General features: G+C 40.4%; 1 protein-coding gene across 5 annotated transcripts in view; it reads right to left on the reverse strand.

Annotated features, from left to right (window-relative positions):
• Window positions 1-886: 886 nt before the first annotated feature.
• The window catches only part of PWWP2B (PWWP domain containing 2B), a 37,371-nt gene continuing 25,964 nt past the window's right edge, over window positions 887-12,293 (reverse strand). For 2 of the 5 annotated variants that reach the window (XM_090057065.1, XM_090057066.1), the window contains exon 4: window positions 887-1,472. The gene's annotated coding sequence lies outside the window, so the exon portion shown is untranslated. Of the gene's footprint in view, window positions 1,473-3,323; window positions 7,403-12,293 lie in introns of all 5 variants that reach the window. The other 3 variants (XR_016443461.1, XR_016443460.1, XR_016443459.1) reach the window with 3 other exon arrangements.

Here is a 12,293-nt window from a genome sequence, read left to right on the forward strand (position 1 = left end):
TTGAGGGAAACTTAAATTAGAAGCTGCCCAGAAAGAGAAAACCTAGTTTACTTTCAATAACTAAATATAAGTGAAATGCAGACAACATATGCAAAATAAGTTTTAAAAGTTTAGATTTTCAAACTTTGTGATATAGCAAAACTGCAAGATCGATTATCTTGGATCTAGATTTTATACAGCTACAGGACATTTCTTTTTTTGAAGAGGTTTTCAAGTTTTATGTGACCATAATGTTAACTACTAAAACATTACTTTACTATGAACCACTAGAAACCAAGAAAGAGTGCTTTTACTCATTTCTTTTCACTATTTCTCTTTTCTAGGTGGCGGCTGGATTATACTTTGTATTGAATTTTAAGCAGGCATGGATTGGGATTTTAGAGAAAGCAAGAAGGAACATGCACTGTCATGATACTTTAGAGTAAAGCTAACTTCCTAGTACATGCAGGCAGCTAACTGCATGGGGGCAGTTTTGACCGCTCCCCCTCATTACTAAATCAGGACTATGAAAAAGATACCGAAACTATATATCAGTTTTAAAAATGAAATAACTAAGGAAGTTCATAGTATTTCAAATTCAAATAGATTTGGAAAATAAATATACTGAACACTTCACAAATTTCACAGTAATAGAGTTTTCTGACCCTGCTTTCTTTAAATTAGTTTTTAAGAAAATGTGAACACAAGATTAAATTAATTCATCTGTTGTTTGCAACAGGCTGAGATCCCATCTCAATACATTTTGGAGGACTGAACCGAGTATACACTACCTTTTGTTTCAGATGACAGGAAAGTAAAACAAGTTAAGGCTACATCGCCATCCAAATTACCTGTTGAATGCTTGAAAACAGTATTCCTAGTTGATTACCTCCACTCTGCCATTAAACAAGTTCAAAAAGCTTTAATGTATGCAATGACAGCCACAGTTGTGTGATGCACATTTTCCAAGTTTTAATAGACACAAAAGTGAGTCCATTGTACTTAAGACACTACACTGATTTCATTCTATTGCGTGTCCTGCTCCAATTACATTTCTCAGAGTACAGTATTGAGTAAAAGTTTCATAGCTTTAAAATTAACAAGTGTGTGAAATCTGTAAGTAAAATAAGCAGCAGCAATTATTTTGGGTTTGTTTGTTTTATCAAGAGTAGCTAACATTTTAAGTAATAAATACATTCCAAATTTGTGGTATTTACTATTCCCCTAGTTCACTGCAGTATTACTTGTCAATTCTCTTGCTTTAGGTTAAGATATCCTTAAGACTTTCCTGTCAGCCTCACACCAGAAGAGTCTCCTAACTCCAGTCCAGGTGCCCGTCACCCTTCACAGATGATAAGCAGTGCAATCTGACAAGGAAACTCATCCTGCTGTCATGTGTATGGCAGCCACAAGATTCTCCTGGGGAGCATGTCAGGATGTTTACAGACTTCAGGAAACTCTAGGAGAACAGCTGTGCTCTTATCTTCTGTTACCTTGAAGAAAGTGAAAGAGGGAGAGATTACTGCAAGTGGCACAGAACTGACCAATACTAGCTGAGAGGCACACGCTCCATACACTCCTTGGTTTCATTTAAAAATAGGCTGAAATTCTCCGGGTCTAAATTCACATAGCAAACTGAAGACTGTAGTTGTTACTGTTTTATAAAGAGACCCCTCAAGCGAACAGATTTTAAAAGAGAGCTGAAAGCAATGTTTGGGAGTATTATTATTATTATTTTATTTATTTATTTATTTATTTTGAAGATAGTCGTTACGTAGTTCTATTGGTGAACAGAATCATCAGTTACCTAGCTTAGTATTAAAAGAAACAAAAAAGCAAACCAAAACACCCCCCTACATACTATACATACCACTTCCCAGTAAGAGAAATATTATGACTTAATTAACCAGAAACCTGTGCAAAAAAGAGTCCTATCAAAAGTGTTTAGAATAAAAGGTATAGCACCATGCTGTCTTACTACCTGCACTTCTCAGGAAGTGGTGAAGCAAATAGAAGAAGGTTTTTCTTGAAATCCAGTCTTAGCATAACTTAATTTTTTTTTGCCTTGTTAGACAGGTTTATGATGCCAAATATCAATTGGATAATTTAGGGTCCAAGTGGGAAAAAAAAATACATTTGCCAAATCAAATGCACCTCTATAATAAAAAGGATGAGAGCCTGACTTTCAAAACAAGATTTTTTTTCTTTTTAGAACAGAAAACAACTATACTTCACATTTCAAGTTTAATGGTATCCTAAAATGAAGGGAAATGACTGCATGATATTTCCATCAGATCTGTTCACATTGCATGTTTTCCTCTTGGTATTCTTGGTGGGACATTAATGCTCCCAACATCCCAAATCCAGGCCTCTGAGCAGAAATCATTTATACCTAACTACATCAAACTGACAGTGTCCCATTTACTGTTCCCTAAGGAATCAGACATTCTCGATACTATTTGCATTTGGTTTTTGAAGTAAAAGTGTTCCAATATCAAAAGAAGCTGTGAACTCAAAATATTCAAGGTGTTGTATTTGCTACTCAATGTTATGGAGCAGCATCTGATAAAACTGTTAGGCAGAAGGCAAGATTGTGGAACCTGTCATCTGGTCTGCAGCAGTCTTGGGCAGATAACTCAAGTGGTAGTCCTGGTTTGAAAAAAGATACCCTTATTAAATTGTTGCCTATTCCAATCTGTTTTGTTAGCTTTGCTGTCCAAGATGTACTTACACTGTGCTGGAGAGTTGGGTTATATTTTAATGCAAAATATTTATCTCGAAGACTGACAGGAGTAAACACTACCCTGCTCCTTCACCTTTCTTAACCAGGCATATGAGTCAGTAGAGCAAGTGACAGAAAAGTGAGTGGAAAAACAGAGCAATCCAAAAGCTTAAATGTTAACACTTGTTAGCAGCAGAAAACAGGTCACCATAAAGAACTGCAGATGCAATTCAAAACAGGCCTAACCTTAAAAAAAAAAAAAGGTATTCAGTAATCAGTCCCAACCCAGGTTGACGCCTAGTAATTCACAATGAGTCAGTAACTTAAGATTCATGGCCTCAGATTTGTTTCCCAATGAATACCTTAAGTAGGTGTAATGCTACAGCTTAAGGATGAAAGTTCTTTTAAAACCAGATCATGTTTTAAGCCTAAAAATTTTGAGTTACAAAACTAAAAACTCCTAAAAATTATTTCTTTTGACACCCCCATGAGCATCTACACTAAATGCTACAATGTTTCAGCAAAAGTCTGTGCTCAAGGATTTCATGCACACATTCAATACTGAGCAAATTCACAACAGCAAAAAACAAACAAACAAACAAAAAGCCAGTCATTGTGCTACCAGTTTGCTGCAATGTCCTGCAAGTGGTTCTGTCTGCAGGGTGGAGGTGGTCTGTCTCCATAAAGGTGCAGAAGTTACCTGCAGTATATGTCTTGCAAAATGCAAACTTAGTTTGAAAAGAGAAAAAGAGGTTAAATGCAACAGCAAGTAGGACTTTCAAAAGCACCGAAGTCAGTAAGTAACTTAGGTGCTTCAGATGATCCCACCCAGCTGTACCAAGTATGAATAACTATATAATTTACATTTATTTTGTTTGCAAACTTGTTTATTTAAAAAGGAAACAACAATGCTAAACTGAAGCCATTTTCCAAAATGAAGTTACCATTCAGCACCATTTATTTCATGCTATAATAGGGAATATTAAGCACACACAGACCAAACAGGGGTTTCTGGTGTTCTGAACTGTTGAAAAATTACTATTTAAAAAGCCATACCATGTTCAACACACCAAAACACTGTATTATTGTGAGATCCTTTTAATGCAAGACTGCAAACATTGGGCCCCTTCCCCTGTTCTCAGAGTTTTTAGAATTCATCCTGTTCAAGGGTGCTGCTTAAAGAAATTGTTCCAAGACCAAGATCAGAGATTTTTTCCTTGCAGCCGAAATCTGATACTACTGGCCAAACTGCAAACTGGCTTTTACAATAGTTTTGATGAACTCTCTGTCCTTAAGTGGTGAAACCCTATAGCTTCTGCTCAGATTCAGCCACAGTTTTGGTGCCATTACCTAGTGGCAGATGCAATTACCCTGAATACAGGAGTGCATGGCTGAAAAATGAAATATGAACCTTCTTCAAAGAGCAAAAATACCTACTTTAAGCATGCCTCAAAGTAGACTCACCAGTTTTGAAAATGCAACCCATGCTACTGATGCAAGAAGATTTATCATACAAATAAACCAAACAGTTCACCTAGTTACACTGATGCTTCAGCTGTCTAGCACTCCCTCAAACTAGCTTCATTTTGAATAATCTGATATTCAGGACACTGCCCAGTCCCTGAAGGTTTACACAACTATAAATACATACATGATACATCACTTGATTCAGGACAGCAGCATGATTAGCAGCTAGGGCACTGTACTGGAAGTCAAAATTAGGATCTGAACAACTCATTTCAGCAGCTTATTCATGAAAACACACAGACTGGGGTTCATTAAAATTATCTGCATGTTCAGGATTAATTTGGCAAATGGTTTCAGCGGTGCAAAACAGTTTGGAGACCTTCTTTTTTTTAAGGCTAATTTAATGAGTGGACTTGTGCAATGATGTCTTCCTCACATATTAGAGCCTGGTAGTTAGGATACAGAGGTGGGAGTCAAGTTCAAGACTACTCCAAATGAAGCACAGATGGGGGCAATCACAGCCATCCTCCATTTCGTGAGAAGCCTTGGGCCCAAGCGTGCCATGCAACTGTAGCCCTTCATTTTAAAGTTCTCTTGATTTTATTAAAACACCTTCATGTGAAGCTTTCCTTTTTTTTTTTTTTTAAACAAATTGATTTAGGTCAATCACAACCCTCCCCCCGCCTTTTTTTTTCCCCCCCCTTTTGCGCTTTCTTGGCCAAACTCTCCCCCTTCCTGTTTGCAGTCCCTGTTAGGAAACTCAAGATCCCAGCAGCCTCACTTGTGACATCCGAGGTAAGCCACTTGACCTTGCGCCTCAGTGTGTGCCTGCAGAAGAGTTTCACGTAACTAAATGTTTCATGTAACAACAGGGGGCAGAACAGTCTCATGCCTTAATTATGTTGAGCCTAGCTCTGTTGTTCCTAGTGGGCCCTATAGTCCTCATTAGATTTTACACACCTTTCCAGGAATATAAATGCCAATCTGAGCTTAACAATGTTGGACAAAAATCCAAAATTTCTAGTTTAAATACTACTGGGATTAATAAGTACTATATACATGCAATACTGCTACATTTACAATCAATCAGCAAGCCCTGCAACCTGTTCAGGGATCTGGTATGTGAGCAGGCAGACGCACATTAGCTTGGAGATGAACACTGAGAAGGATGTGATAGACGCGTTATATATTTTTTACACAGCACACAATCATTATGCCTAGGATAACACTCAGCATCTTCACCAGGCTCTCAGCTGTTTGATGGCTGAGGTCTAGTATGAAACTTGGGTAAAAAAACCAAATACCACAAAAAAACCAAAACAACAATCAAAAACCCCAAAACAACCCTTCCCCCCCCAGTTATACACTACCTACAAAGGCTGGATTACCAAGGGACAGTCAGGATAACATCCTGTTCCAAGAAGCGGTAGGCAAGCCCCCATTGACTCCAAGGTACACTGTTTTTACTGCCATGATGGACACGGTCACTCTCGGAAAAGATTTCTCAGGCAGTAGAAACTAGAAACATTATTCCTTGGCAAAGATTAGACAATGGGAAATGATGTTGGTTGAGCACTGGATCCATCAGAAAGGCTGTACCTCAGCTTGAATACATTTGGAATATGGCAGTGGGCAGGAGAAGGAAGGTATATGTGAACAAAACACAAAAAATGGCCACACTTACAGCACAAACTTCTGTTGCAGAAGTAATTCTATGTTGCACCTCACGAGCAGCGGTGTAGGGACACAGCCAGGCACCTGGGGCACAAGGGCAGCAGCAACTTCTGGTTGCTGCCCCAATCACAAGTGCCACGTGTTTCAGGTTCCTCTCTTCCCCCCACAAACCACCACACAGGGTGGTTGCCCCGGTCTAGTTCCACTACTGCTCACCAAGCCTTTTATATTTGGGATGCTAACTTTAGGTTGCCACAAGGAAGTTCCTTCTCACCCCATCTCTCTCCAGTTTACTTATGCTACTTTTGTCTTCCGTTTGTTTTGCTTGTAAATGCTTTGCTATAGTAGATGATGTTAAAAACTTGCTTTGGACAAATTTTCTCCTATGAGAAGAAAAAAAAAGAAAAAAAGACAAACACAGAAACTGGTCAGGAATTATTCTCAGAAGTCATTTCTGTGCCGTGTTATATTGATGCCTTAAGAGGAAAACTATTATTCCTCACACTACTTCACGAGAGAAATATTAGCTTTCATAGCTGGATGAAACACAGAAGTAAAACATATGTATGTCTTGGCCTGAAATGCTCATGGTTTTTCAGTGACTAGCAAGTTTAAGGGGCCACAAGTTGAGCACTCAAAGACATCCTTTAGAGCACAAGTAGGTCAGCACTTTCTGGAATTCATACCCTTAAGCCATCTCAAACTGGGACCAGCCAGGAAAGTCAGTGCCAAGCATCCTGTTTTAGAAGACTGTTGCTCACCATTCTTCATTTAATTCATCAGGAATGGATTCCAAATGCTAACTCACAAGTGACAAGTCTGTATGCAGGCACAGAGCAGAAAGGAAAGATTTTTCAGACTCTGACCAAGTAATCAAATAACAGTAATGTGCCTACAGGCTGCATACACATGTTCAAATAGTATGGGCAAATTCTCTTGGATTTGTTCTCCTGCTAGAGAAAAATCATACCCAGAAATGCCTGAACAGACATTTCAATGCAGAGCCCCTGAAGAGCGGGAGGCCTGAAGTGTTGATGCTGCACACCAGGGGTAGGGAGCGGGGGAATGCCTTGTGCACACACATCTTAGCATGCTCTGAAGATGTCCTTGGTCTGCCTGGAGATAGATGGTAGCACTGCACAGGGCAGCCACGATTGGCTGACCGAGACTGCTCAGACTCAGCCTGCATCTCTTTGAAGCTCACTGTGGGGACTATGAGAGAATCATGTTCTGCCTCATGCTTATCTGGAACAGTAGAGTCCAGCAAGTGACATGTTCCTGGAGGGAGTGAGGGTAAGGAGGAGACAATGTGGATGGGAGCAAAGCACCCTGGGTTGCTGGAGGACTGTGGTGTGGCTCCTCTCAGCAGAGAAACTCTGTACATGGCCTATGTTTAAGACCATGGTAGACAGCATGCTTTTCCAAAATGGGCTAATTACTGCTACCCCAAAGAATTCAAAAAAAAAAAAAAAAGTGTGGAATTTTGGCTTCTTCATATTCTGGGGAAAAGGCAGAAAAAGTTCCAAGTTTTCTCTGAAGTCACAAAAGCTGCAACATTTTCTAAAAAAATAAAAGAAAGGGGAGAGTTTAGGAAATGGACTTTTAAGCAAAACATCAAATATCACAACAACTGGAAACACTATTGATCCACTTCATATAGAGGCTGTTCAATTCACACCTGAAGATTAGAACCCTACACAAGTTGATTCCCAGTGCATAGATCATGTTCTGGGCTACTTATGTGGATCCAGTTATAGGATCCAACCCTAAGGCAGCAAGTCATGCAGCTATAACACTGGCAAAGCCAGTAACTTATAAATGTCACCTGTGAACTAGGAACAGATACCACTTAATAAAAAGGTCCAGAAATGTTCCTACAAACCAAGTGCCTATTCCCTCTCCTACCCAAACACATAAGGATTGACTGAGGACAAAAAGATTATGCTGGAGAGACTGGGTCCTCATTAGATGCAATAAAAAGAAACTAATGCAACTGCAAACTAAGCAACCGGTCAACTATGGGGACAGAATCTGATCTGGTACTCTACACTGCATTGGTGCTTATAAAAAGACAGTAGGTAGCATATTCATTAGTGAAACTCAAATGTGTCAAAACAAGCTCATTCTAGCCTCTGGAGTGATATACTGAGTGCTTTGTTATTGCTGAAGTCAGGAGGTAGACTGTAGTAAAAAAGTAATCATGTATTATGAGCTAAATCACATTCTGGAGAAGGATGATTATGGTAAGAAGGAAAGCAGCATAAAGGCCTTATACCTGCTCATCCTAAACCTACCACTGCATGTATGTCACAGACAAAGACACTTAAGATATATATAAATCACATGTAGAAGGAAGTGGTTCCTGCTTACCAAGCCACGTGGCAATCCCTACCCAGGGGTAGCCAGGTTGCCAGCATTCACACTGCAGTGTGTAACATTCACGGCCTGAAGCTTTAGCAGAACATCCTAGAACAAGCTTCACCACATTCTCCCCACTCACCCTCTGGCTCCAGAGGAAGGGTAAGTGGGCACAGATCCTAAACTTAGCTTGTGGCCAGACTTCCTCAGGAAGGCCAGAATGCTGCTGCATATTTCAGAGATGAAAATAAACATTCAGCTTTAACATATGAACTTAAACAGAAAGTGAAAACATTTGTATGTTTCTTTTTAAAAAAAAAAAAAATAAATAAAAATCAGGTGTTCTAAGATAGTAGAAGTTTTACCACAATAAACTTTAAGGCTCAACTCAGGGTCACCAATTCAGACTCCAAAAGGGGTCACGGATATAGATTTTAACTGTTCATCACCCTCTGGCAGGTTAATAGTAACAGTAACAGCTGACTCAAATTAGTGAAGCATGGCATGGCAAGCCTTCCAAAACCTAAAATACTTTATCCCTTGAAAAAGGTTTCTGCAAAGCCAGTATGTAGGGTGGGGAAAAGTGACACCTTTTGTAACATGTTATTAAAAGGTCTGAAGCCATCAGATACAGATGGCGACTTCCGGCATTTTTTTTATTGGAAAAGGTTGCTCTATAACCAACTTCTCAGTTTTGTTTTCAGCCTTTTGTGCTGTATCCCTCCACAGAGGGTTAGAAAGTCTCTTCTGTTCTTAAAAGATGACTGTGCTGAACAGCAGCTATCCTTGCAAGAGGAATCTGTAAATGCTGTTTGATATTTTGCAGTGAACTCTGTCTTTAAATTATTTCCCCAAGACAAACACTGTAGATCTACTGAAGGAAACCTCTCAAAAGACTGAGGAAAGGCTTGTGAATTTTCATATTTTTTTAGGATTTGAAAAGGCCACTCTAATAGGTAGGGCTATAAAGAAAGAACAAACAGAAACGCACACTTAGGCAGGGACAAAATCTGATATTAACCCTAGTCTTCCCTCATTTGGCTGGGGGAAAATGTAAGGAGATCTTTGAATACACATGCCTTAACCAAACTCTAGCCCCCATCCCCAAGTCTTTATTCAGTGCTCCCCATTTACATTCCTTTGACTTTTTAACCAGAGACTAAAATTCCCTGTTAGACTGCTCAGCTTCAGCCTCTTTCACTCATTCTCCAATCAGAAGAGGAAGTAATGCTATTCCCAAGGATAAGTGTCATGGTTTGGGGTCTTTTTTGGAGATATCATACAGCAGCAAGAGGCACTCAATCTGCTTCCCTCCTTCTTGGGTCACCTCCTAAACCTGCATGCACATTCATATAAACTTCCCAACCTGAGGAGGCCATTTATATTTCTAACAAATGAGCAGCATCTACAGCTGAACTAACAGATCTGCATAGCAAGAGGCAAATGCTGCAGAAAACTGCTATTTCTCTAGTTTTCTCTGAAACAAATCCTTGCAGTATCAGATGCATCTATAAGAAGAAAAGGGAATTAGAACAATCAAAACTAGAAACATCTCTCTGGGGTTAAATGCTTCTTAAAAATAAGATCTGCTATTAAATACTGATCTGTTCTGAAGGAATATAGTTCAATACCAATACAGTCAACTCCCTCCCGCAAGTTCTTGAGCAGTGTGAAGTACTATAATCAAATCATGAGGAAAGGTGGCCCCCAACTGAAGAGTTCAGCACTCCACCACAACCTTGACAATTCCATAGGGGTGCACAGCAGGACCATCTTGCACTTGGTTATCTTTAGGCAGCTGGATCACCCTGAAGGACAGAAACGACAATGTCTGCTGGAACTGGCTACACAAAGCAGTTTATAGCTGTGACCAAACACAAGTGCACAGCTGCAAACAGCTTTAAAAATGGCCCAGTGGGTGAAAATCTGACCCCTCATTGCATGAGGTATCAGATACAGACGTTTCAAAATGTGGCTTTTTTTTTATTTTTTATATAACTTGTCTGCCAAGCTCCCAGCTGTTGCCATGTTCAGAATGGGGGGGGGAGGGGGGAGGAAAAGAGAGGGAAGGGAGCAGAGGGAGTTGATTCTGGGGGGTTTTCAACCCCCCTTGGAGGGTGGGACAGGTGTATTGGACCCCCCTGGAGGTGGAGGGGTCCAATTCACCCACCCCACATTTCAGCACCAGTTAGCCCAAAGAACAAGTTCCCCGTGCTGGCTGTCTCCCTCCCATTCTGAAAACAGTGAGCAGTGGCAGAGAGCCCTGGCCTTGTTAGGCTCCCAGCCAGCAGCTAGCTTCCCCCCCACCCTGGAGCCAACAGTGAACTTCTGTTTGGTAGGCAGTAACTCAAACACTTTGTAAAAACCATTCCAAGTGACAGCTGGGAGCTGCACTTCTGTTTGCACTTGCATGACCTGGATCTTCCACTGATTTAAGGTCCCTTAGAGCCAAGCCAGACTATGACAGCACAAGTTAAAAAGCCTGTAGGCTGCTTTGTCACACGTTAAGAGCAAGGCTGGTGAAAAGTCAGGGCCCAACGATTAAAACTTGGGTGCCGAACAGAACACAAGTAAGGGGTACTAAGGGGAGAATCAAGCCATGTATCCAACCTACTCGCCTCCGACTTTTCACTCCTCATCTTGTATAAACAATGCTCCATTATGCCAAAGGGAGCAGTCACTTACCAACTACCCTTCACCACTAAAACATTTTTGCAACCTTCCTACCTTGATACATCACTGAAGAGGTGGTTACTCAGGCAGCCCGAGGAAGGAAAAAAACCAACCAAATAAATACATGAAAAGTAGTGGCAGGACAAAGGAGAAAAATGAAACTTTAAAATACAGTGATAAAAATATAAGTGTGCTATTAGCTTTCTCTGGTTGGATGGGGGAAAGGAGAGAGGGGCTTATGATTTTTGTAAGAGAACATGTGTATTTTATATGGCATATAAATATGGAATTATATTGGAATGAGTTGTATATGGAATATAAACAAACTAGAATAAAACACTCCTAGCTCTGCAACATTTTTTTTTAAGTTTGCATTTTTAGGGCAGTTTAATTACCTTTTTATAGTGTTTTTAAATGGAAGCCAAATCAGGCTAGGATTATTATTTACTTACTTTTTAGATTTATACCCTACCCTATCCCAAAGGCTTAGAGCAGCGTTTCATTTATTTGTATTTTTTTTTTGTGAAAGCGTTACTAATGTTTAGTGAAAAAATACTGCTAGCTGAGATGCATTAACAAAACAGGTGAACCTCAGTAAAGTGGACTGTTTATAGGACAGAAGCCAATCGCCTCCTTCTCACCATTTTTTAGCTGTACAGGTAGTGGAAAGATGGCAAATCAAGGCGCTCCAGAAGAGAAGTAAAGCCAAGGGAGCAGTGAGTTCTTACAATCACCTCAGCTGCTCCAGTGTAATATAGGTGGGAGGAGGGCGAGGTTCCCAGGAACAATGCTTTTTCAGCCTTTCCTCCACCCTGCACCCTCTCCCCTATATTCAAATGATTCTGCCATGCAAACTGAGTCATCATTCGATACCACCCCCTTCTGTCTATAACTAAGGAAGTTTTAGAGACATTTCCTGCTGTTTTCAACTCTGGGTCAAACTCCGATGTTGCTAAAGCCACTGGGAGCCCAGGCACAGTCAGGTTACAAGCTACTACCAGCATTTCAGCCTGTGACAATAAAGCCAGTCTTCCACCTGAAGGACAGGGTGTTTAATAAGGAGGTGGCCGCTGACAGATCTGTCTGAAGTACAGCTCCCACCTTTGCCCACAGTGGTGGTGCTGAAGAAGCATTAGCAACACTAGGCAACTTATTTTTAAAATGAAGTATTCCCCTCATGTAACACCAGGTGTCGAACTCGAGGCAGAGGCTCAAGTTTGAGAAACTTCCACCCACAGAAATGCTTAATTACAGACGGGGAGGCATTGTGGGAGGACAGAGTGTATTCCCTTGAGAGGCTGGATCTTTTCATCCATCATTTCTACCTTTAATTTAGAAGGACCAAAAGGTAGATTCGCTAAAGGAATTTCCCCTGTTGTTGAAGCTTGCAGAATTTAATATGCTGGATATTTAGCCCTCA

This window comes from Crocodylus siamensis, chromosome 7, assembly GCF_052110815.1.
Source record: "Crocodylus siamensis isolate JL-2025a chromosome 7, ASM5211081v1, whole genome shotgun sequence".
Taxonomy (NCBI): Eukaryota; Metazoa; Chordata; order Crocodylia; family Crocodylidae; genus Crocodylus; species Crocodylus siamensis.